Raw genomic sequence first — 27,779 nt, forward strand, 5'->3', positions numbered from 1 at the left:
GGAATTGACTGATTAGGTAGAGATAGATGCGGATGGAGCGGCAGAGAGAGCTATAGTGTAGTGAATCCCAGGAAAACACATAGCTAGCAGGCTGCAGCAATGCGAGAGGCACAAGTGTTTTGCATAGTGCTAGGTGGCACAGAGTGGTGTGCAATGGTGTGAGATGCATGGAGATGTTGCAGTAGCGCAAATGTTAGAGAGGGAGCACTTGTCAGCAGTAGGTAGAGCTTCAGCATCAGAGTATGTTCCTAGCCAATAGAGTGGTCAGTTGGGAGTGTTTTTGTTCCAAGTGTTGTTGGAGCAAGTGGACTCGGTAGATGTGTTGCATGCAGAACATTCCAGAGTTACAGGATCGGGTTCGAGAGAAATCCTTTCTTGTTGAGAGGGAGTGTTGAAAAATGTGCAACAAGAAATGTTCAATTTAGAATGTGCTAAAAATAGACCTGCTAAAAATAGCATGTCTAAAATAGCAGTTTGGCCAGTGAGGTCATTGGCCACATTGGGTGAGAGGTGAAATTGCTAAAAATAGAAAGTTCTAAAAAGAGCATTTCTAGGTCCCTTCCTATTTATAACAGTCCATAGTCTTTCTATAGGAAGTAAAATCAATTTTGGTCTTAACAGCAGTTGGAAATATTAATTAATTAATTCAGTTGAGTTAATTAGTTAAGGAAATTCGAATTTGAAGTCTTTGTGAGCATGCACATGAGTTGTCCCACTGATTGAGGAATTTATCCTTAATTTCCTCCACTGATTGAGGGAATAAGTATGAGTTCTATAATGAGAGAATTAGTTGATTAGTTCTAACTAGTCAAGTCCAGTTAGATTATTTTAACAAGTTGTTAAAATAATAAAATATAGTTTGTTAATGCTTGCATGCATGTGACAAATATTATTTTAGATAACTAAGAATTCACTAATGGATAACTGTTGCATGTCATTTCTGTCAGAGACCCAGTTGAGATCAGATGTGGGACAATGTACTATCAAATGCTTGGATATTTCTAATAAGTATTCCTTGCATGGAGAAGGATCTATTATAGGAGATTGGAGGACTTGTGGCCTATATATTGAGGCCTAGGTAGTCCATGATTTTCATCTTCTGATTGAAGATCATCAAAGTATATAGAGAGCAGGATAGCTATTGAGCTTATTCTTTTTGTATGTTGAAGAGGATTTCCATTTGATTGATAATACAGTGTTGGGGTTTTATGCTGGTGGTTTCCCCTAGATATATCTTGTGTTATGTGTGATTGATTTATCTTGATCAGTTATGCATGTTTCTACTTGATGTTGCTCATGAATTCGATTATGCTTCCGCTTAATGTTTTGTAGAAGTAGAACAAGTATTATGCTCTAGGACATTGCATATATCGGTTTGTTCTACAGGTGAAATTTCTACATTTGTGGCATTTTATCACGAAATTTTGAAGTGAGGAAACCATTTCATTTATGAAGTGGGTCCCCTGATCACTAGTGAGATGCCTTGGGCACTCAAATCTAGATATGATATTCTCAAATATGAACCTGGTAGCAGTATCTGTAGTACAATCCTTTACCACTGTTGCTTCTGCCCATCTGGTGAGGTACTTTGTTGCAGTGATTATATACTTGGCATGAGCGTGATGTGCTGACAGATTGATAGGCCCAATGAAAATGACTGCCCATTTCTAAAATATCTACAGTGCATGTACTGGTTGCAATGGTATTTCATCTTGGTGTGAGGGCCTTCCAACCCTTTGGCACACATCGCAACCTCTGGCGTATTCTTTCGCATCTTTGAAAACCATTGGCCACCATAGTTCTACCTGCAACACTTTCCTTGTGGTAGTTTTTCCTCCAACTTGGCCACCCGCAACTCTTGAATGAAATTCCCATAGTACATCATGTCTCTCATGGTGAAGGACACATTTGCGCAACATGTGATCAAAGCCTAGTTTATACAGTTTCCCCGCTATCAATTGATAATCCACAATTCATACGACCATATGTCTCTTTTGTGTAGTTGTGTATTCATCTGGAAATTTTCCTGTAGCTAAGAAGGCTGCAATGTCTTCTAGGTAATATGGTACTACTTCAATCCAGAACATATCTGCGTCTAGTAGTTGATCATGCAGGGATCCTCCACTTTCTTCTGATTCCAACCGTGAGAGATGATCAGGTCCCACATTCAATCGTTTGGGCTTAACAATTACCTCAAAAGTGAATTCCTAGAATAACAACATGTTTAAAAGTGTAACTAGGTTTGGTCTTCATAATGACATGTAATTATGATTTTATGTAATGAGATGTAAAAGAGAAAAATAAAATTATTGTATTACTTGCTTCATGGGTTTCATGAGCTTGAGATTTTATTCTTGAGTTAAGACTCCCATTGAGAGTCTTTAGGAATTATTTGTCATCTAGTCATAAAATGTTAAGAGTCATTGTCATGTAATGAAGTCATGTTACACTTTGTAAAAGGTCAAACTTGTCTATGTAAAGTATCCTCCAAGACCTTGTCACTTATCCTCTTCAAGTCGGCCTACAACGATGGAAGAAATTACTAGAAGAAGTCAGCCTAACCACTTGTGATCATGTTAGCCTAAAGGACATGAGGAAATGTGTATATATAGCCACACCTGGCCTTACTTAGGAGCAGAAAAACTTGACAAGAAAAAGTTAAAAGAAGAGGACAAGTAGAAGTACGAAGAAGGGGTCAAGCAGAAGTGTGAAGAAGAGTTGGAGAAGTAGTGTGAAAAAGAGGCTACATAGAGAAGTGTGAAGAAAATAATCTTCTAGGCATAGCGAAGGAGGATTCCTCTGGGCATAGCGAAGAAGGTTTCTTCTGGGGTCAATGAAGAAGAGTTACTTCTGGGGATTACAAAGGAAGGTTTCTTTTAGGGTCAACAAAGAAAGGGTTCTTCTAGATAATTGTTCTGGGTAACTGAGATAGAGATCAAGACTAGAGACCAAGTTTCTCTAGAAGAATCAAGTAAGATCATAAAGACCGATATTCTCTAGGAGAAGTTGAGAAGATGCAGTGTGGAGAATAGAGACTGAGTTTCTCTAGAAGGAGTCGAGGAGAGCAGCTCGAGATCAAGAAGAAAGTCTAGAAAGGGAAGAGGTAGAGCATCAAGATTAGTGACAAGGTTCTTGAGACAATACTAGAATCAATGGTATTTTTCATGGTCTTGGTACTCATCAATTAAAGATCTAGAAGGAGAATTTTGATCGGGTTTTCCTCTCAAGAGGTGAGAGGTTTTGGCCCTGGCTATCAAGCATACATACTGTGTCACTTGTCTTTTATTGTGCATATTGGTAATTTTCTTGATGAGAAGAACACAATAATAACATAACAAAGAAAAGACTATAAGCTAAGAAGTAAAAGTATATCACAAGCAATTATCAAGTAGAGAAATCTTTTAACTATTCATGCCCTATATTTCTCAACATGGTATCAGATCTTAGGTGCTGAAGTTAAGAAGGGGCATTCAAGCAAGTAGACACACGAGAATCGAGCTTCAAAGAAGGATCAAAGCAAGCCAAATAACACCAAGCAAGAAATAAAGATCTACCAAAAGCCTAGATCGAAGAAATATACTCTAGCAAGAGTCTTGAAATTATCTTCAAGAAGGAAGCAGGAAGAAAGATCGAAACCCTAGAAGCACTTCCGAGATCATCACTCATACATCACCAAAGGAGTGGAAGCTCTTCAAATCTAAGGAAGCGTAGATCGAAAGGAAATCTTATCTTTATTAAAGCAAGGATCTCTTTTGGAAAAATATCATCCTAAAGAAGGCAGTCTTCCCTCATCGAAGTAAGAACCTTCTTAAAAAGGATCATCTGAAGCAACAAGTTTGTTGAAGATTATTTCTTCACAAATAAGTACCTTTTTCTTATAATCTAATCTAGTAAAAATGACTTCATGTTTCAAGGAGAACCATAAGCTGGTTGGGACATCAAATTTCTTTGTATGGAAAAAAGGGATAGACATAGTGTTAAAAATTTTCTGTTTCCCACCCCGGTTTTCAGTTTCACCTTATTTCTCCCATATAGTTAAATGCCCATTCCCATAGCCATACATTTAACAGACTGAAAAAATAAATATTGCTGAAAACACAAATTCTGGAAATTTTTTCAGAGTGCTGGAAATTGCAGAAATAAAAAATCAGCAATTAAAACAGCCATTAAAACACATTTAAACTCAGTGATTTTTGGTCAACTTGACCCTGGAAAAACCCCCTACAACTCTTGGGGAAAACCAGTTTGAGAGCTCTTCTTTATTTCTGGAAAATGCCTTTTACAGAGAAAATTTTTCAGCAAAAAAATCAGCAAAACAGAAATTTTCCAGCAAGCAAAACTTATCTGTTTTCAGCCCAAACGACAATCTGAAAAATGCTGGAAGAGCTGTACGGACCGTACGGATGTACGGACTGTACGGACGTACGGATGTACGGACCGTACGGACTGTACGGACTGTACGGACGGCCGTACGGACTTGTACGGACAGCCCTCGGAAAAAGTGCAGAAAATCGCCTCCTCGATATTCGTGCTGAAAAAATATTTTTTTTCACTATTTTGCTCACAAAACTGCCTTTTTCTGCTTGTTCTTTATGCTGTTCGGATTTGCTGAAGTGCTGCCTTGGTGTGTGTGCCAAACTGCTGCCTCTTTCTCCTCCTTGTCCAGAAATCTCCCTTGCTCTCTTGCTCTCCTTCTCCCAATCTGCTCATGAAAGAATGAATGATCTTTTTCCACCTTTTCCTCCCTTAACCCAACCCTAAATGACTTTTGGGTGATCCCTAAATCCAATGGCTGAAAAAAAATTTAGATCAATGGCTGAGATTAAATGCTCATTTAAATCTCACTTTCTATTTTTTAATTCACCCCACTTTAATAAAGACCCACTTAGTCATTTATTTCCAAAGTCACTTTTCCTTTCTAATTTTTCATTGACTTTATAAAGTCACTTTAAAATTAGACTTAGTAACTTTATCACTTAAAGTCACTTTCAAATTAGATTTAACTTTATAAAAATTATAAAGTTACTTTAGGAGAAAAATTAAATTCTTTTGGACACTTTTCCCTAGGCCAAAGATCAAAGCCTTAGGGAACCACCTGTCCTCCGGTACCAAATTTCAACACTCCCTCTTACCGAGGAAGGTGTTCCTCACCACACCCATCTTGTCTCTGAAGTAGACATGCTTGCCCCGTGGTAAGGCTTTGGTAAGAATATCTGCAACCTGCTCATCAGTGGAAATATACTCAAGCTTTACAGCTCCCTTCTGAACATGGTCTCTGATGAAATGATATCTGATCCCGATATGCTTTGACCTGTCATGAAATACTGGATTCTCCGTGAGTTTAATGCAACTCTGATTATCACAGTAAATCACTGAAGGTCTCAACGGCTGACCAAATAAGCCAAACAACATCTTGCGAAGCCAGATGGCCTCACAACTAGCTAGACTGGCTGCCATATACTCTGCTTCCGCTGAACTCAGTGCTACTGACTGCTGCTTCCGGCTGAACCATGACACTACTGCTGAACCCAACCCAAAACAACACCCTGAAGTGCTCTTCCTATCAGAAGCACAACCTGCCCAATCAGAATCAGTGTATCCTGCCAATCTCACTCCATCTCCCTGCCTGTAGTCCAGACCATAATCCACTGTCCCCTGCAAGTACCGCAAAATGTGTTTTGCAGCCACCCAGTGAACCTTCCTAGGCTCACACATAAACTGACTCATCGTGTTGACTGCAAAACAGATATCTGGTCTGGTGTTGACCAAATACATCAAGGAACCAATCAGCTGCCTGTACAATGTGGGATCCACCAACTCGGAATCCGAAGCATGAAGCTTCTTCCAGTTGGTGATCATCGGTGTCGACATGGGTCTACAATCCTCCATGTGGAATCTGCTAAGGATGTCCACAATATACTTCCCCTGCCCCAGGAAGAAATGCCCCTCCTCCTGCCACACCTCCAAACCCAAAAAGTAATGCATCAAGCCGATGTCCTTCATCTCAAACTCCGCTGCAAGATCTCTCTTACAGTGCTCTATGAGTCTCTCTGCACCTGTAATGATCAAGTCATCCACATACAGCACCAGAATGAGAGGCTCCTCACCAATCACAATAAAGTAAAGGTTCGGATCTGCCTCACTCTTTGTGAAACCCATCCCCTGCAAGTATGCATCTATCCTGGAGTACCAAGCTCTGGGAGCTTGCTTCAGGCCATAAAGGGCCTTCTTCAATCTGCACACATGGGACTCCTTCCCATGCACCTCAAAGCCCTGTGGCTGCTCAATGTACACCTCCTCCTGTATGAAGCCATTGAGAAATGCGGTCTTCACATCCATCTGGTGGATCTTCCAACCCATCTCTGCTGCTATCGATATAATGGAGCGGATCGAAGTATATCGAGCCACGGGAGCGAAGGTCTCCTCATAATCAACTCCCTCTACCTGGGAGAACCCTCTAGCCACAAACCTTGCTTTGAATTTCTCAATGCTGCCATCTGCAGCATGCTTTACCTTGTAAAGCCATCTGGAAGTAACCACGGATTTGCCCTCAGGCCTCGGCACCACCTCCCAAACATCATTCTTCATGATAGAAGAATACTCCTCCTGCATGGCCTCTCTCCAGACCTGCTGGCTAGCTGCCTCCTCATAGCTAGAAGGCTCAGAGTCAAGGATGTTGGTAACCATCGCCATATAGCTACAAAATCTCTCAGGTGGTCTACTCTCTCTGACCGGCCTCTTCGGCTCAGCAACAGATGTGGCATCTCTCAAGGTGTCCTGAAGCCACTTGGGCTTCCTCTTCCCTGAGCATGCTTCTCCCATAGGAGAATGAAACTCCTCCTCCTCATCCCCATCAGTAGCCTGAACTCCTGACTGTCTGTCTGCTGTCCTCCTGCCTGCACCTGAACCTGTAGAAGCTGAGGTACCGTGTGAACTGTCCATCAGTGGACTCCCTAGTGAACTGCTCTGTGAACTGCTCTGTATGCTGCCCGGAGCACCACCCCTCTGGCTCGGCGAGCCACTGCTCACTGATGGACCTGACATCCTCATAGATGTACCTCCGGATCCTCCTGATCCCTGCCCACTGGATCCCTGCGACTGACTCAACTGCTGCTGAGGGTCTGGCTGATCCAGATACTCTAACTCCCGTGACCTCCTAAAGGCCCTGTCCTCCTCGAACTTCACATCCCGTCTGACAACAACTTTCCTCTGTGCAGGAATGTAAATCCGAAAGGCCTTTGAGGTCTCACTGTAGCCCACAAAGATACCCTTCTCTGCGGTGGGCTCTAGTTTGGTCCTCTCCTCCTTGGGTATATAGGAGTATGTAATGCATCCAAGGATATGAAGATGACCAAGATCAGGCTTCTTCCCAAAGAAAGCCTCCTCCGGAGTCATGTGCCCCAAGGCACGATGCGGACTCCTGTTCTGCAAGTAAACAGCTGTGTTGCAGGCCTCTGCCCACAAGAACAATGGCAACCCCTGATCATATAACATGGCTTTGGCAGCCCCTATGATGGATCTGTTCTTCCTCTCCGCAACCCCGTTCTGCTGGGGGTTGTAAGGAACAGTGAACTCCCTCCTAATGCCTGCCTCTGCACAATAGTCAACAAACTCTCCAAGGGTGTACTCTCCTCCATTGTCCGACCTCAGGGACTTGATCTTTCGACCTGTCTGAGTCTCCACAAGAGCTCTGAACTCCTGAAACCGCTTGAAGACCTCACTCTTGGTCTTCAAGAAATAAATCCAGGTCCTCCTGGAGTGATCATCAATGAATAAGACATAGTACTCATATCCACTCAAGGAAACATGAGACATCCGACCGCTCACATCGGAATGAATCAAATCAAGTATCCCCGTCGCTCTGCTGTCACTGCTGGGAAAAGGGGATTTGGCAAACTTGCCCATCGCACAACCTCTGCAAGTATCATGGTGATCAGTACTGAAATCTGGCACACCTGTAGTGATCTCCCGCAATGTCCTCAAGGCTCCATGAGACATGTGCCCCATCCTGCGGTGCCAAATCTCACATAGCTCAGAACTGCTAGCTCTGCTGTCGGTACTACAGCTCAATGCCAAAGGGGGCTGGAATGCAAACTTGTACACCTTTGCATGGCGTACACCTATCACTCTAGCTGAATCAGCTGGAGAGCCCCTGGGATACATCAACACCTGTCCTTCCCTGAACAGTACCTCATATCCTCTGTCCTCCAACGCTGAGACGGATATGAGGTTCTTCCTCATCCCTGGCACATAAAGAACCTCTGACACCTTCAAGGGAGGTTTGGACTCCCTCTGAAATGTCACTGTCCCCACCCCGACTGCTCTAACAACTCTGTCATCACCGAGTACTACCTCAATATCAGTGCCACTCTCTGAAAGCTCTGAGAAGTACTCCCGGACTCCTGTCATGTGACGTGAAGCCCCACTGTCCACATACCAGATACCTGTAGATGCTCCGCTAATCGAGGGAAAAGCATGCTCCCTCTGAACCTGTGTGGCAGGTGATCCTGCACTAGAGGACTCACATGTAGTGAACGCAAACTCCCGGTCAAAACGACCTGCAAAGTCCTCAATCTCAGCTGACGCTGCCACATCCTGGGTCTTCCCCTTCTTCTTCTTCTTCTCCGGACACACAACTGCATAGTGTCCCATCTTCTGACAATTCCAACACTTCACTTTGGAATAGTCCTTTTGTGAGTTACCCTGTTTACCTTTACCTTTGCCTTTGCCTCCACCACCGCTTGTGGAAGCCTGCTTCTTCCCTTTGCCTTTCTTGCCTCCTGCCACCAGTGCTACGTCCTCATCCTGCTCAACTGGCTTGGCTGCCCCAAGCTGTCCTTTCCTGATCTCTGTCTGTATACAATCATCCCAAAACCTCTCCCATGTGGGAAGGGTCTCACGTGCACAAACCCCATCAGCAAAGTTCAACCATGAACGGGGGAGGCCATTCACTGCAATACGCACCAACTCAGTGGATGGAATGGCCTCTCCAATCGCTGCCAACTCATCTCTCACATTGGTAATCTTTGTGAGATATCCAGCTGCACTATCATTCCCCATCTTAATGTTCTTCAGCTTCTCCTTCAGGACCATCTTCCGGTTCTCATTGGTACTCTGGTAGAGATTGGACAATGCTGTCCACATCTCATGGGCATTGCTCTTTCCTCTCACATGAGGAATGCAATGGTCTTTGATTCCGTCTAGAATCAACCTCTTACCCTTGTTGTTCTTTCTATTATAAGCTGCCAACTGAGTAGCATCAGTAGGCACAACAACAGGGTGTTGTGCTGTATGCACCATGATATCCCAGACTTCTGCCTCCTCAAAGATACTCTGCATTCTCTCCTTCCAAACGCTGTAATTTGTATGCCCATCCAACCTATCCTCCACCCTCAATCCCAATGACATCTTGCTGTCCTAAAACTGAAAAATAGCACTGCTGTGGTAAAGATAAAACTGCTGTTTATGAAAAATCAGCTTGCTGGAATTTTCTGAGTGAAAAAATCAGCAGCTGTATTTTTTCTCTTTTGCTGTCCCAAACTGCCCTTCAGCACTCAGGCTCTGATACCATGTTAAAAATTTTCTGTTTCCCACCCCGGTTTTCAGTTTCACCTTATTTCTCCCATATAGTTAAATGCCCATTCCCATAGCCATACATTTAACAGACTGAAAAAATAAATATTGCTGAAAACACAAATTCTGGAAATTTTTTCAGAGTGCTGGAAATTGCAGAAATAAAAAATCAGCAATTAAAACAGCCATTAAAACACATTTAAACTCAGTGATTTTTGGTCAACTTGACCCTGGAAAAACCCCCTACAACTCTTGGGGAAAACCAGTTTGAGAGCTCTTCTTTATTTCTGGAAAATGCCTTTTACAGAGAAAATTTTTCAGCAAAAAAATCAGCAAAACAGAAATTTTCCAGCAAGCAAAACTTATCTGTTTTCAGCCCAAACGACAATCTGAAAAATGCTGGAAGAGCTGTACGGACCGTACGGATGTACGGACTGTACGGACGTACGGATGTACGGACCGTACGGACTGTACGGACTGTACGGACGGCCGTACGGACTTGTACGGACAGCCCTCGGAAAAAGTGCAGAAAATCGCCTCCTCGATATTCGTGCTGAAAAAATATTTTTTTTCACTATTTTGCTCACAAAACTGCCTTTTTCTGCTTGTTCTTTATGCTGTTCGGATTTGCTGAAGTGCTGCCTTGGTGTGTGTGCCAAACTGCTGCCTCTTTCTCCAAGCCATCCGAAGAACAAGCATTATCTGGATACACAGAAAGGGATCTAAAGGCTCAAAATATTCTTAAGGAATCTATCAAAGATTCTCTCATTTCCAATGTAGCTGAGTTGGAGAAATCTAAACAAATATATGATAAGCTGGTAGAACTTTTCTCTGAAATCACGATGAAAAGACCATATCACTTAGATCTGATCTATATAAATTAAAGGTGTCAAAGGATGAAGGGATATCATCATGCCTTTCAAATGTTAGTTTTTTGTAGCATCAAAGTTTCTCTAGCCTTGAAAATTGGTGGAGAGGCTAAGGCACATGATTTCTAAAGACCCCAGAAACCGTTTGGTGAAATTCCACGGAATTGTATTTTATTAAAATAATTAATAGTTTTAATGGGATCCATAAATCTAAACTTAGGGAAATTAAAATATTAATGGGTATTAATAAAAATATGGGTGAGAATGATATAGAAGGCGGATCAAGTCATGTTTTAATCTTAATCGTTGATTAGAGACTTAATCTTTGCCATTGAAGACTTAACAAGAAAAGTATAAAATGGAGGCTTGGGGTTCATTTGGAAACACACACAGAAATATTGAGGAAATCGATTTTCTGAGTTGAGAAGTTCTCAAGAGGGAAATCAAATGGGGACATCTTGCAGCTGAGGGGAAGTGAGAATCCGGGAGAAGGACTTTCCGGAGAATACAACCAAATAAGTAGAGAGAGATTGCAGAGAGGAAATGTAGTAGCCGGGAGAGCTGACGCAGAAAAGCTGTCTGTCACGGAGAATCTAGAACTGTCGGAACAACCGAAACTGTAGGGAACTGCTTGAACTGCTAGGAACTACCGAAACAGCTGGGAAATCTGACAGAGAGGCAACGTAGTAGTCAGGAGAGTTGACACAGAAAAGTTGCGTATCACACAGAATCCAGAATTGCCGGAACAACTGAAACTACCAGGAACTATTGGAATATCCGAGAGAGCTGACACAGAGGGCAGAGAAGGTGATGCAAGGCTGTCGCAGAGCCAACACAGAAATAGCTGGGGTTAGCCAGTCTTGTGTCGGATCAGCCGAAATTCTGCAGGATGAAGTGAGGTAAAAATCACTCAGATTTTCCACCAGTATTTTCTTTGTAAAGGATTGCTAGATGAGCATCCTAGATTTGTATTCAGATATTTCTCCTGCATAATAATAAACCCTTAGAACTGTTGCACTAGTTTTCCTGCATTGGGTTTTTCCGGGGACTATTGTGTCCAAAAATAAGTGTGTCCTATGTATCTTGGTCTTTGCTCTATTTTTTGTTCCATGAGATCAAATATTTAATTAGTGTAGGCTACAAAAGTAATTTTCTTTAGTATTCAGAAGAATAACTTGATGAATGTAATTTAAAATCAAGTAGGTGACGTAGATTCAGATTTGCTGCAGTAGGGGTTCCTTCAGAGTCTAGGAATTTTCACATCAAAAGCATCTCAAATAAAGGGTCAATTGCAGGATCTAGGAGAGATGGTACCTGATAAAGAAATGATCTTCGTTATTCTAAATGCATTGACAGATGAACAAGGTAACCTCATATCTACTAAGGAAGAGGAAGTTATCCCATTCATCAAATCATGGTATCTCTGCAAGGAAGAAGAATACAGGTTGAAGAGAGAAAGAAACAAAATATCAAATAGAAGGGATCAATTAGTAACAAAAGGAAAAGGGAAATTTGGAATGTTTGGTCCTTCAAAGAAAAAGAAGAACATGGCTAAGATAAGATGTTATGGATGTAAATAAATTGGGCACTGTAGAAGATATTTTCCTAAACATAATAAGGACAAGTGGGATAGGGAAGAATCCCATATTACAGAGGAAGTGAAAGAACCTGAGACAATGAAGCTTAAGAAGGAAGAAGCAAAATATCTCCATTATGACTGAGATGATCTTCTTCACTAGAAGGTACTTTCTATTTGTAATTTATGGATAGAAAACAATGTGAATAAGATAGGATGCATCAGATTAGAAAATAACATCATGATAGAAGCATTAGATATAATAGCTTGTCACAAATAATGTCTAGAAGAAATTCTATTGAGTACAAAGAATAAGAGCCCTTGGAAACCTCATTGAAATCTCAAATAATACTTATAGAAAGAAATAGAGGTCATCATCGTTTGGGATCATCGTACAATAATCAATGAAGAAACATATGCTGGGTGAGGATATGAAAGATCCTCAAGTTTCTTCGATGGAATCCTTATCAGAGGATTCACCGATCTAAAAAGAAAGCAAATGCTTCATCAAGAATTCCAAATCATGGAATTCAAGGGATGATGGTATGATGACATAACGAAGAAGCATGTCTAAAGGATAAAGTTATTTCATTCAAATGAAGCTGCTACAAGAATTCTGGATGGCAAGAATTATGAAAGCCACGTCATATGGTTGCAAATAATATGGATCACTATTTCCATCTTGGGAAACATGATCAAAAGAAGGGATCTCCTCCTCCGAAATATTGAAGCAAGTCTTAAGTCACACTAGATGAAATCGACATAATATGTTCTCATATGAATCATAAAGGAGCTGACTATAATTAAGGAACTCTGATTGGAAGCTCCTGAGAATGAAGTGTGTGAAAAGAAAGGAAGAGATCGTAAAATATGCAACAAAGGTAGAAGGCTTTCAACATCTGAGACCAAGAAAGAATTGACTGGAATATCTCCTAGAAAGGCATGAAGACTCTGATAAGAGTTGGAAAAGGATGGAGACCCTTGACAATGAATATCTTTGGGAAATGTGTCAACATGTATGCAAGATGCTGATACCTAAAGGAAGATGCCATGAAGAAAGACCATCATAAAGGTAATTTTTATTTAAGTGTTCATTTCTTATTTTTGAACTAATATCTTGATGGGCTTCTGTAGGAATTCCAAAGGGAAGATCTGTGGATGAATTCCAATAAGAACATATTGAAGGATATAAGATCCTTCCAGAAAATATGGCATAAAGAAAACAACATTACACGAAGCAAAGCTAAATGAAAAAATGAGGGATGACTTTCTGATGAAATAAGGACACGACTAACTCATGGATGAAAGCGATGGATGGTCTGTGCTGTATGTAGACGTCCCCAAAAGATGAAGGCTCCATGACAAAATAAATTTATGACATCAAAGAAAAGAGGATTTCTTCAAGCAGTTGCTTGTCCCAACATCTCCACCTGAGAAGCTATTGTAGGTCCCTAATTAAGAGGGAGCCTAGAAAGTTTCTTACTTGGAAGAAACTTGGAAATTCCTAAGCCAAGAGGGAGCTTAGGTACATTCCTTTTGTAGGAATGATTACATTCCTTTATTGGAAGATGTCCTCCCTATCTGAGAGGGAGAGATAGACACATCATTTTGGTCTTCACCTGGGAAGACACAATGGAGGATTGGGTAATTATTTGGCATCCGATACTCTTTGAGGATGAGATAGGGCATACAATAGGAGAGTAGTCGTGGAGGACTGATATTCTTTGAGGGCGGGCAGTTGATCAGGTGCTCAATATTTATCTCAAAAATCAAAGTTCTCATATTGGCGCGAAAACTATATGACTGTGTTTGTCTCGTCAAGACAATCGCAACACAATTTGTTTCACTAAAAACGGAGTCCGGATGAAGGAGAAAAGGCCTGTTGTTTGTTTTCTTAGATAACTTAAAAAAATGCAGAATAGGACAAAATGATGACATGGCAGTCTAGTCAGAAAGGGGAATCTTCTTCAGTTTTCGCCCAATGGGGCTATGACAAGTGTCACTTCAGGATTCGCCAATTTTATTGTCTGAAGGATAAACTACCTAATTGGCCTCGAAGGTGGAATTTGATTTTTTTAGTTATTTAATTACATATATAATTTTATTTTATATTATATGGTTTTTAAATATATATTATATTATATATATATATATATATATATATATATATATATATATATATATATATATATATATATATATATTTAATATTAATTCAAATCCTAAATCCGCATATCACATAAGTCCGAGCTATATAATTCAAGGCATCGAAATATTTAAGGCAATGTTATTATATAGCAAAATGTATATGGGATGGGCAGAGGGCGGGTCTAAACTCATGACCTCCCCCTCCCAAACTCCAGTGCAAACCATTGCACCAAGCACTGTGTTTGTTAAACAGTGGCATGATGTTTTATTTAAGCCATAGCAAATGCGGACGACGGGAGCGGAGGGAGCCAGCCCTGCGGGGCCAACCCCCACACCATATAACCATACGCTAAGACCATGGGCCAGCGCCAACCATAAGCGCTCTTAATGCACCCCTAATCACGTTTAAGCCTAATTAATCTGTAATTAAAGTTGGCGGCCTTTATGGCGAAGCCACCAAATCTGGAACCACCACCAAACTTGGCGGACTTAACTAGAGTCTCTCCAGATTTAACGGGGTTTCCTAGGAAAAACTTAAATGAAGCATATCTTGCTCAATATTCGACCAATTTTCGAAAACGAATAGTCAATTTTGGATGATTTATACATTCTAAACTCATTGGTATAGGTTTCAAATGCAATACAAGACTTCTACATGTGATTTTTCCATAGGGAAGTTGAGGGAAGCCTAGAGCCACCAGGGAAGGGGGTCATACTCAGAGCAACTAGAGTCAGTGTTCAGAGATCCAATAGTCATTTTTGGCTAATTTGGACATTTTGAACACATTGGTGCAGGTATCATGAGCCATAGAGCTTTGTAAATAACATTTTTTCCACATTGAGCTAATACAGAGGCCCAAGCCATGGAAGCTGGACCAAGGAGATGTAGCCCATGAGGGTGAACTCCTTCATCAAAACACTGTGTTAATGTGTCTCTTTGATGGTTTTCTACACTGTACATGTTTTTTGTTCATTATTAGTTTTTGAAGCTATTTTTCTCATGAATGTCTTGTTTAACTTAAGGAAATTTACCTATTTGTAAGCACCAACAAATAACAAAACCTCAGCACAAAAGGAAAGAAGCAAGCACATGTTTATAAATCTATAATTGTTATTAGCACAACAAAACTAATCATACAAAACAAGATCAACAATCTAAGATAAAAATAGTCCTCATGGAACACACCCTGAGTACCCAGGTAGGGGATGTTCCGAGAGAGACAATGATGAGAGTGTCTATTAATCATTGGTCTCGCCATCATTGAGCTTAGATCTTGTGGAGAGTTGGAGCTGCTAGTCAAGGCCTTGCTATGTAACAATGCTAGTTGATATGATGATATACAAATAAGTTACCAATTCGAATTCTTCTGTTGAGAAATTCTTCAGATTGAGAAAGTCCAAGTGCCATTATGAATACCTCCCAAGTTAAGAGGGCGTGTTGAAAAGAGTAACTAGGTTCGGTCTTCATAATGACATGTAATTATGATTTTATGTAATAAGATGTAAAAGAGAAAAATAAAATTATTGTATTACTTGTTTCATGGGTTTCATGAGCAAGAGATTTTATTCTTGAGTCAAGACTCCCATTGAGAGTCTTTAGGAATTATTTTTCATCTATTCATAAAATGTTAGAGTCATTGTAATGTAATGAAGTCATGTTAGAGTTTATAAAAGGTGAAACTTGTCTATGTAAAGTATCCTCCAAGACCTAGTCACTTATCCTCTTCAAGTCGGCCTACAACAATGGAAGAACTTGCTTGAAGAAGTCGGCCTAACCACTTATGATCATGTCGGCCTAAAGGACATGAGGAAAGGTGTATATATAGCCACACTCAACCTCACTTAGGAGCAAAAAAACTCTACAAGAAAAAGTGAAAAGAATAGGACAAGCAGAAGTATGAAGAAAAGGTCAAGCAGAAGTGCGAAGAAGAGGTGGATAAGTAGTGCGAAAAAGAGGCTACAAAGAGAAGTGTGAAGATCAGATTCTTCTGGGCATAGTGAAGGAGGATTTTTCTTGGCATAGCGAAGAAGGTATCTTTTGGGGTAAGTGAAGGAGAGTAACTTCTGGGGATTACAGAGGAAGGTTTCTTTTAGAGTCAGTGAAGAAAGGGTTCTTCTGGATGCTTGTTCTGGGTAACCAAGATAGAGATCAAGGCTAGAGATTGAGATTCTCTAGAGGAAGCAAGTAATATCATAGAGATCGAGATTCTCTAGGAGAAGTCGAGAAGAAGCAGTGTGAAAAATAGAGACCGAGTTTATCTAGAAGGAGCCAAGGAGAGTAGTTCGAGATCAAGAAGAAAGTCAAGAAAGGGAAGAGGCAGAGCATCAAGGTTAGTGACAAGGTTCTTGACTAGAGTTAAGGGTCTTTGTCATGGTCTTGGTACTCATCAATTGAAGATCTAGAAGAAGAATTTTGATCGGGTTTTCTTCTCAAGTGGTGAAAGGTTTTGGCCCTAGCTGTCAAGCCTACATACTATGTCACTTGTCTTTTATTTTGCATATTGGTAATTGTCTTGATGAAAATAACGCAATAATAACATAACAAAGAAAAGACTATAAGCTAAGAAGTAAAATTGTATCACAAAAAATTATCAAGTAGAGAAATATTTTAACTATTCATGCCCTAGATTTCTCAACACAACAGGCACCTACAAATTATTCCTTCAAGCACTGGTTTGCTCACTAAATATTTCAAAGCAGAATGGTCAGTAAAAAATTTAAATGGACCTCCCAACAAGTAGCATCTGAATTTTTGAAGTGAATATATCATCGCCAATGCCTCTCGCTCAGTCGTGGTATAGTTCTTTTCTGTTGTGGATAACTTTCTGCTGGCAAAACAAATTGGGTGGTCGAGGCTCCCTTCCCCTGGTTGAGCCAGAACAACTCCCAGAGCAATGCTTGATGCATCAATGTGGACATGGAACTATTTTTTCTACTCAGGGTAGACCATAATCAATGCACTTACTAATTTTTCTTTCAATATGTTGAGTGCAACTTGACACTCCTCCAACCATATAAATTGCTCAACCTTCCTCAGTAGTTTCTCCATCGGTGCTGTAATAGATGTGTAGTTGCGGATAAATCTCTTGTAGTACCCGGTATGTCCCAAAGTGGATTTAAGATGCTTTACACTTGCGGGTAGGTCCATATTCACTATCACTGTGACCTTAGCAGGATCGATGCACACTCCTTCTGTGCATACTATGTGGCCCAAAAGTGTGCCAAACAAGACTGCAAATATGCATTTCTTCAAATTAAATGATATTTGTAGCTGTCTACATCAGTCAAACACGATCCAGAGAAAACTGGAGTGTTTCTTTAGCAGTCTATATACCGTCTAGTCATCCATATAGACCTCTAGGAACCTGTGGATATAATCTCTAAAGGTGGCAATTACAATTCTCGAGAACACTGAAGGTGCATTCTTGAGATCGAATGGCATAACATGATAGGCATAGGATCCCCATTATGTAGTAAATTTAGTTTTCCTTTTATCCTCCTCGGCGATTCTAACTTGGTGATAGCCAGAAAATCTGTCTATAAAGGAGTAGGCTTCATTCCCCGCCACATTATCTAGAACTTCATAGGTCATGCACAAAAGCATTGTTCAAGCTACAGTAGTCCACATAGACTCATATTTATGTAACATCTTTCTTGTTTTGTATCACAATCAGACTCACCCATTCTGCCTCATCCACTAGAAATATAAGCCCTACTGCTAGCATTTTTTCTATCTCTTTCTTCACTTTCTCCTAAACTCTTGGGTTTAGTCTATAAGATCGATGCTTTACTATATTTTCATATGGTTTTATCACAATTTCCATCTCCCATATGTCTCCTTTAATTCCTTTCAGTTATGCAACTAACAAAGGGAACAAGTCCTCCATCAGGAGGTAGAAAATTTCTTTTGTAGTTTGTTCATCCCAATAACCTCCAATCGAGGATAGCTTTGGTTTTTCATCATTCTCGATGTTATGCTTCCACAAATTCAGTGGGAGTAAGTGTGGCACATCGATTACAGGTCCATCCTTGACTTCTCTTTCCCATTTTGTTTCGTGGAATGAAAAATGTCGTAATTCCTCCAGATCATCCTCACCCAACTCTTTGTCCACCTTTCCACAAGCCATTGCTTCATGATACCCTAAATTATAGATATGCTTGAAGGTATTCTATTTTATGCACCCATCCATTAGCTAACCCATTGTGAGTAGAATCCGCTTGACAACCTACAATGCCTCAGTTAGCCTCCTGTCGTTGTCTAAGAAACAAAAATTGCTGACAAACTGATCAACAAAACTATCCCAGTTCCCCATTTGTCTCCTTATTTATTCTTGTGCATACCAAGATTTTGTAAATGTTCCCAAGGTATGTATAAAACCATGCACCTAGGACTCCTTTAGAACTCCTTCCCACTTCCATCTTTCCTTACAAATTTTCAAATGTTGTCGAGGGTTAGAGTCCCCCATGTACGCCACTTGTTTGAATCTTACTTTCATGGCTATTTTGATCTTTTCCCATTCTTGGAGGTAGTTGTGGTGAACTCCCCACCATCTTACCAGTGTCTCTTGTAACGTGACATTTAGTATCGGTACTTTATGTTCTTCAATAACAGTTGCATCAATATTGTTGAGAAATGAATTTATTAAGTTTGTACCATTAAATATAGGGAAGCCTTTTACCTCAGTGCCTATGCAATTGACTCAAAAGATTGCGACACAACGTCCTATGTTGATCTCATAACCACTCTGCTTCCAATCATCCCAAGCAACCTCTGAGCCAACTTATGAATTTTGAATTCTCTGCCAGCTCATAGACCCTTCAGCCATTGGGTTAATGTAGTCCTCCCTTCTTGTTGTTGTTGGTTTGTATAGTTGATCTAACATCCCTGGCTCTTCTCTTTCATCTGTTGGTTCCATTAGTCTCAATCCCTGATATGGGTCTAGGGGCTGAATCACCCTAACCCCTTCTACGTTGAAAGTCATCAGTTCTTTCTTCAAGTCAATTATAGCATAGTTTTCAAATGCCCAGTCTATCCCGAGAAACATTGGGTATGGGTCCTTGTCTCCCACGATGTCTATTACTTCAAAATTGGAATGGGTCTTTACCACTGCTACATCCCCAACATCTGGTCATCGTTCACAATCTACAAAAATAATCTGAACCAGTCTTCGATGGGTTGGACTGTTACACACTGTGAAAATTCCAGGCTCTTAGCATTACGCAATTCTAGCTGCTCGTTCTTTAACCTTGTACCTCCAGTTAGATTGTCGAAAAATTTTGTGGCTTCCTTGTAATACTTCTTCTATTGCTCAAGGTCATATGATCGCTTTAGGGAGGCCAGTCTGATAATCATGGGTTGGCTCGTGGCTCCTTGATCAGCCCCAGTCCTTTTTCCTCCTCATGTAACTATATTAATATTTGATAGGGGGGATGCCTCTGATACCCTAGGTTATGCATTAATTAAATTCACTCCCCTCTATTGTTTCTACTCTTCCCATCTTGCACTTAGTTCCAGACATTCTTCTATTTTATGCACGTTGACCCTGCACTCAAAGCACTATGGTCTTCTTAGTAGTCGAAAATCCTACGCAACATGCCCTTCTTGATCACAGTTGCAACAACGAACTGGACATATGCCTCCTACCCTTCCTCCCCTTGTTCCTCCTCCTCCTCGCTCCCCTCAAGAAGTCTTGTTGACTTAGTAGGTTGAGCGGTCTAACCTATAAGCTAGAGAAACCAATGCCCTACACTAGTCGGTGTGGTGAGTTGTTGAAGCACATAATTCACAGTAATTTTTATTTGGAACATTGGAGTATTTTTGTAGTATCGAGCATAGAAAAGGGGTTGTCCATACCCCTTGCATACCTCACAGTACTCTGGTTGGTTGCTCCCAAGATACAAATCTTACAATCCTATTTGCGTGACTCTTGCTGCGGGTGTAGGCCCAGGTGCTCCTACTGGTGTAGACATGGTACTTGCGCCTCACAACCTTGGACATTTTGTAGCAACATGACCTTCCACTAAGAAGTTTGTACACCATACATTTGGGCGCACTAGGTGGGTTGGTTGTAGGTCCTTCAACTTCTCTGTAAGACTTGCAATTTAATGTTGGAGAACCAAAATAGGTGGATCATGTGATATCTCTCCCCCTGGTACTCATGCGGGTATCCTGCCATAACTTCGATCCGAGTTGCTTGCTCAAGATCATCTTGTAGTGTATCAATCTTTTGTTGTGTCAATGGTGTACAGGTGAGAGGAAATAATGCTTTGATAAATCACTCCCTTTGGTTATTTTGATCTATCGGGTAACTTAGTTTACGATTGCATCCTTAAATCTTTGGATCATCTCCCGTGTAGTCTCTCCCTCTCGCTAGTTTATCTCCGATAGCTCCGATAATCCTTGTTGATCAGTTTGTGGAAGTTTAAATTTTTGTACAAATTCTCTTTTAATGTCATTCACAGTTGGGTTATGGTGTAACTCTAACCATTTTATGAACCATCTCAAGGCCCTTTCCCTAAGTGTGGTCTAAAATTCGATTAACTTTACATTATCCAGCACTTGGTGGGCCTTCGAGACAGCCTCACATAGATACCAGTGTTGTTCTATGTCTTCGTTCAACCTACTAGAGAACTCAGGATACCTTGTGAATGATCTCACCATTTTTGACTGAGTGCATGCTAAGAGCACAAATCCTTGCAATCTAGGTTGCAAAGATCCTTGTAAACTCGTACCACTACTACTAGTTCCACTTCTACTAGTACTATCTTTGTAATTAACATGCACACTATGAACTCTTATAATTTTTTATTAACTTCGATAGGAACTTGTGAGGATTGTTATAGAGTACCAGGGGAAGGTTGGGGGAGGTGCTACCTAAGCTTCAGGGAGGTATATCATTGATTCCTTTGGAAGCATCATCTTCAACAAACAGTCTCTGTATAGCAAAATGCATGTCATCTTCTAGGCTTTCCTCCAAGACCACGTGGTCCTTTTCATCCAACATATCCATCTCCACTCGCGGGGGTGGGTCCCTATCACCTTCTAGACCCACTATAGTTGTGACTGTCTTCACCCCTCCTAGTAAGCTTCCTTCCATACTTTCTCCTTCTTCCAAATCTCTCAACACTGCTCCTACTTGGTGCAATCCCTTCTATCACCTTTTAATTGTCTGTATGGCCCTTTCTTGCCATTTCTCCACTATCCGTGCTCTCCTTTGCACTCTTATATCCCTGGCATTTCGTAATTCATCTGCGTCCATCCTCGTGACAATCTCATAGTTCCTCAGTAGAATCCCTCCCTTTAGGTCCTTCCCCTAGTACTAGGTGTTTACACTGCCATGCTCAGGTTTTGGAACACTAGCAAGCCCTATTCCACATTTAAAACCTTGATCCAAAGGCCAACCTATTTTAGCAGCTTCCCTCACAACCCTGATTGGAACACAACTTTAGCTTTCAAAAACGACTGATGGATTTCTACTGAAAATTCAATAATATAACCTTTCAACATGGTCTATACCCAGAAATATACTGCTCTTGTCAGATCTGTATCAAGATGATGTAGCACAGTGAGATCCACTTGAGTCCAGGTGCAATGAGATAGGTTTTGTTCACTGTACTTCCCTTTCACCTGCAATCTCTACAACCAATTGTAAATTTCTTCTAATAACTTGCACCAGAAGATCTCTTACTGATCGCTAGCTAGCTCCGAATATAGGATTTCCTCCTTCAACTTCCTAATAGTTTGTCGGTGGAGTTGAGCTTGCTGAGAAACAAACTAGTCCACTTGCTCATCCCACCAGTTTTTTAATTCGTTCTTAAAAATCGTTGATATTTCGAATCCCCTTTTTGAATTTTGGGTCCTAGCAACAGAACAATTAGTTGGCACAGAAATAACAACAGGGTCGAAACCTTGGGTTCAGGTGCAGGGGCTAACAAGGCTCCGCTATAGTCTAGCACAATGCTGACATTTTCACCATGCTTGGAAAGGGTAAGGAGTCTCACCCGAGGCGTGCTACAACCTTAGTTAGATGAGGGTTGGAATCCAACATCAAGGAAAATCATATCAAAGAATAGAGAGAAGAGAACATAGAGTCATTCTAAAAAGAAGTCAGATCACAACAGGCTGTATATGTTGTACCAGAAAAAATACTTAAACATGTGTATACATATAGATGTTAAAGAACCTGAATAATGCATAGGTAACACACTATGATCCCAATAGCAGTCTTCCTCATTAATATGTAAGGTAAGTACATCACATCAGGGTCAAGGCCTATTCATCAACATCCAGAAATCTAAAAAGGTAGAATACAAGGTTACGAAACGATAGACACAGAGTTTCTCTCATCACTCCACTACATAGGAGGAGAAATATCCACCATAACAGTCACGACACAACAAACAACCCTTATAGGTTCTCCTTCATGCCTTTTATCTTCTTCTTTCTTCTCTCTACGCACCAACCTGAACTGCCAATTCCTTCTCCATTGCTCGACTTTCTTCATTCCTCTGTTTCCCTTGCTCTTTTCCCACTCAACTATATTTGCTTGTTCCCGCCACCCGTATACAACTACTAGCCTTCCACAAGTTCCTTCCCTTTTCCCTGACTGTTGTTTCCACAACTCTCTAATGACCATTTCCACTACTTCTCACCACCCTTTTGACTTCTCCAAAACATCTTAATATCTCTGAAAACAAAGGCCCCAACAACTCACTAGATTTAGCAGATTAGCAACCTATTTCTAGTAGTTTACAATAATTTTGGGTAGCATACAACTGTCACTATGTCAGTCGATCTAAATTTTGACCAGATCAAATCCCTTAGAATTATAAGAGGGAGGTCAGAGTTATAAAAGATAAAACCATGCCCACCATACTCATTGATTTATTTCGAGCACATGGATGTAGAAACTATATCATTAGCTTTATCCCAATGCTAGGTCCCGTTGATCTCACTCAATGGGTTGGAAAAGGCACTTCTCGACCTTCAATCCATGGTGACTGTCGCCTACCCGATATATGAATAGTTTCAATGTTGAGTTAGGAATAAGACAGATGCTCTCCACACTGTATGTAGCCGCAAGAGATTGTAATTTTTATTTGTAACTCGAATATTGTTTCCCATTCTCGATCCAGTCACCATGACCAATTATCAAATGGTGTGGATCTACTTCCCAACAAATCCTCTGTCCTCTGAGATTCTATGATCGTGTGACCTCCTTCACCCATATGCATGCGCTCTCGACATGATTTCTCAACACAACATATTATGGATCTGACAGTCACCTTTTGTACCCCCCAAATGGAGTTAGCAAGATATCCAGTGCCCTTAAACCCTCTGTAAAGATAGATCAGGTCTTCAACCAGTGGTAGGAACACCTCAAAAATTAACTAAGAATAAGATTCCAACTTGGGTGATATCGAGTACCACCGAAGATGGAGGATGCTAGCTAGAGAGAGAAGAAATCCCACTGAAGTTATGACAAAATTTCCAATCTCACAAATTAAAACCCCTTAGGCTAGTAGGATGCACAACTCTGATACCACTGTAAGATCCCAAATAGTTAAATTCCAATAGATTTGGCACACTAGAGTGTTCTAATAAAAATTCTTGCAATAAAAACAACGAACACCAAAGGGATATGAAAATGCAACCTCTTGTTTATATTAACAATTGAAAACAAGATACATGCTCATACAAGACATACTGAAGTCCCTACCAATAGAATGTACGAATGCTCAACGATGACTACTCTAAGACATTGAAGCCCACTTGTGAATCCTGGATGGATCCACCACTCAAATGTCACCCCGGGGTTTTTGTCCTAGGACCAACCTAGAACTAGCCAAAACAAGGTTTTGATTTGATAAAAAAAAATGAGATGCTTAGAATGAAAAGAGTGCTTTGAAATGGATGACTTAGAGATATGATTATGGGTAGTGTTAGCCATGCGCTCTTTAAGACGAGCTTTGAATGAATGACCAATCTAGCCAATGTAATATTTCCCATAAGAACAAGGATTCTGGTAAACCCCTGAACCTTGCATTGAATCTGATTTATCCTTGGCTAACCAAAAACATTGCTTAAGGGTTTTTTGAGGTTTAAAGGAAGTTTTAATATTTCTCTTGAATAACATCTTAGAAATAAGATTTTTGGTACCTTTTATGTCTAAAAGGCTAATGAGATCATTAGGTGGAGAGGAGGAGGGATCTTTGGATCTAGGGTTATTGGAAACTCAAAAAAAATATTAATTTGAGAGGTTGAATAACCATTGGCTTTGAAAGCTTGGGTAATATGATATTTTATCTTATTTAGGAATTAAGAAGCATACATTTTGTAGGTCCGCGAGATTAGGGTTTTAAGAACAACTGACTTTTGGGAAGGGTGGTGATGGGATTGGGTGTAAAGATAGAATTTAGTATGGGTGTTTCTTCTATAATCTTGGTGGGAATGAGATCCATCGATAAGGTAGGTTACTAGGACATCTAAGAAGGGAAGGGAATTATCAGATTTGATCTCCATGGTGAGTTAAATATGAGGGGAAATGATGTTAAGGTGGGAAAGAAAGGCATGAAGTGCAAGAAGGCCATGGTACTAAATGACGAAGGTGTCATCTATGAATCAATACCAACATTTAGGTTTTTGATGTCAGGAGTTTAAGCCCAAGGTTTTAAAACATTCCATATAAATATTAACGATGATAGGGGATAAAGAGGAGCCCATAGTTGTACCTTCCATCTAATCATAATAGGATTTTTAAAAGAGAATAAAGTGGATGAGAGACAAAGATGAATGAGGTTAAGGGTTTCAGATTCAACAAGCTTAGATATCAAGTTGTTGGCTTTAGGAAAAAATATTTTAGTGAACAAAGAGACTACATAAAAACTAACCAAAAGGTCTTGTTTGTCAATTTGAATGTTCTTATTTTTTTGAATGAAATCAACCGAATCTTTGATAAATGAAGGGGTAGTTCCAACAAAGGGTTGGATTTTTTTGGCCAAATAATGGTCAATGGCATGGATAGGGGCTCTGATTGCACTAAAAATAGGTTGAAGGGGAACACTACATTTATAAATTTTGGGTTTCCCTTAAATATTGGGGTTTGGGGGGCGTTAATCTATTGTAGATCACTCTTTTCATTCTAAGCATCTCATTTGTTTAGATCAAATCAAAATATTAGCATATGTTCCTTTCCATAACTCTTGCTTTATTTGGGAAGCTCTTGAAACAGAAAATAACCCTCTTAATTTTAATAGAGAAGATGGTTTCAGGATAAGAAAATCATGGAAGCCTACCATCCATCATCTTATCAAATGATATTTATTATAATCCACCCTCCTTTTTTTCTTGATTTTTCTGGTTTTCAATCTCTCTTCCTTTCTCTGACTCCCCCTATCTTTCAATCCCCCACCACCATTTTTATTAATTTTCAAAGTTTTATCTCTCTTCCCTACCTTCCCTTTTTTATTTACACCTCTCTCATTCCCTAACTTATTGTACTTCTTTAAAACTTTTAAATCCCCCCATCTTTTCTATTCTCTAATTTGGCTCCTCCCTCTCTCTCATACCCTTTGTATCTATATTTTGTTCCCCTCCTCTTATTTTAGATTCAATTTTATTTCCCCTCCCCTATCTATCTATTTTTTGTCCCCCTCTTATTTTATATTAAATTTTAAATTTTAACTTTTTAATCTTTTTAATTTTTATGATTCCACCCACAATTTATTTAACCCCCATCGCCCTCGTTAGCCCACACTAACCGTCTTAATATTCTCTCCCCTCCCTATTTTTTGTCTTTTAGTATTATTTTATTCTTCGCCTCATTATTGGGTTCTTTAAGCCCTTTGTGTTAATTTGACATCTTAGTGAAAAATTCCAACCATGGGACTAGATTCCGCTTTTCAAGAGGACTGATTTTTACTATTGAAGCACTCAATTTGGACAAGGGAATGTGTACTTGTTACAGGGAAAAGTGTCTATGCAGAACTGCTAATCCCACTAAGGCTGGTAGCTACCTTAGAAACAAACAAAGTAAAACTACTTTCGGTTTCCTTTATGAGAGATAGATGAGAGAAGAATAAAGGAGACCAACCTCTGTCTTGCGCTTGGCTCCTTGCTCGATTCCTCTCTCTTCCGAATAGTCCTTTGCTACTTGCTTTCGTGTACACTCAGCTTCACAGATTACCTATAGAATCAAAGCAGCATAACACTATACGAGAACATAGATCTATTATCATAAACAATCTAGGATCAGATGTAAATTGACCATACAAATGCATAAAACATAAATCACACAAGAGTATGGAGGAAAACTTGAATAGCTTTATTGATAATCAAGAAAGAGCCAAGAGAGTTACAACCAATTGTTCTGACCCAGCATCATCCTCTCAGCAAGAAGCCCTTCTTCACCTCATGAAAAGCTTAGATCACCCAACACTATGATATTGCACCAATAAACCAGCAGCACTTCCTTACAAGATACAAAATTCCAGCCCCTGGATCTCTGGGATGAGGGATCCATATATAGATGTCTGCAAGGGAGGTGAGTCAGCTTTTGAGATTTGATTAGTGTCTTCCCTCTGATAGTTCTTGCTTCCACTTGGAGATTGATGATCTCTTACTCATCCCTGGTCGAATTCAGAGAGGCAAGTGTCACAGGAGAAGTTTCTGGAAGATTGCATGCTTCTCCACCTTGCGGATTGACACTGCCATTTGTCCTTTCTCGCCCATCGCACCCCATAGAAGGGATTTTTGAAATGCAACACACCTACTGTGTGTATTTAGGTGAGATGCAACGCACTTTGCCTATGGAGCAGGTGAAATGGTCCAGTTTTAACCAATTATGAGTAGTTTTTCAAGGAGAACTTCTGGGAGAAGCTGTAATCAGTTGACCTTGTTCTTTTAGGGGTTGGAACAACACCTTTAGGGACTTAGGAGCCCTTGGTTTATGGACATTTATGCTTGGGGTTGCAGTTCCAAAAAATGTCTATAACAGTTGCCCCCTAAAGCATGAAATCGTTAATATTTTTTGATGTCGGGTGAAATGCTTTATCATGAGGATCCGAAGTTCTTTCAAGCTGGAAGGAGACTTGTAATAAGATACAATACAATACATTATCTTCATAATATTTTCATGATCTAGTTGAGGCGGGCATTCCCATGCTCAGCTTTATAAATTCATTTTCATGTACATGAGACAGACAATCGTCTGAGTGTAGACTGATGATTCTGGTAGAGCCATCATCCCATAGATTGGATGATTATCTGTGCAACAATGATGTACATTTGATGTCTTTATTTTCCTGAATATATATCGCAGCCCGGATGGATGAAACTAGATCTGGGGTCTTCAATCTCGTTCGATCTTCACTCAAAGTAGAAGTCAATCCATGTCAGAGATGTTCTGGAGTCGAACATGGAAAGACATTGCTTGATTACCAGCCAATGATGTAAGCTGTTAACAGGCGTGAGAGGAATCACCGATAATGATGATGACCCTCAAGGTACTATAGTACAATTCACATGGTGTGAATAGAGGACTTGGCATCGAACACCACGCAAAATCTTTCGGTCGAAGGCCATTGATGTAAACTTGTCGCCGGAAGTGAGAAAC

General features: G+C 40.2%; 1 protein-coding gene across 1 annotated transcript in view; it reads left to right on the top strand.

Moving 5' to 3' along the window:
• LOC149199305 (uncharacterized) overlaps nt 1–27,779 on the top strand; it is a 94,260-nt gene that overhangs the window by 41,728 nt on the left and 24,753 nt on the right. The gene's annotated exons all lie outside the window — the stretch shown is intronic.

This window comes from Pinus tabuliformis, chromosome 2_1, assembly GCF_031772625.1.
Source record: "Pinus tabuliformis cultivar Carrire ecotype Pingquan chromosome 2_1, CPIR1, whole genome shotgun sequence".
In the NCBI taxonomy this organism is placed as follows: Eukaryota; Viridiplantae; Streptophyta; class Pinopsida; order Pinales; family Pinaceae; genus Pinus; species Pinus tabuliformis.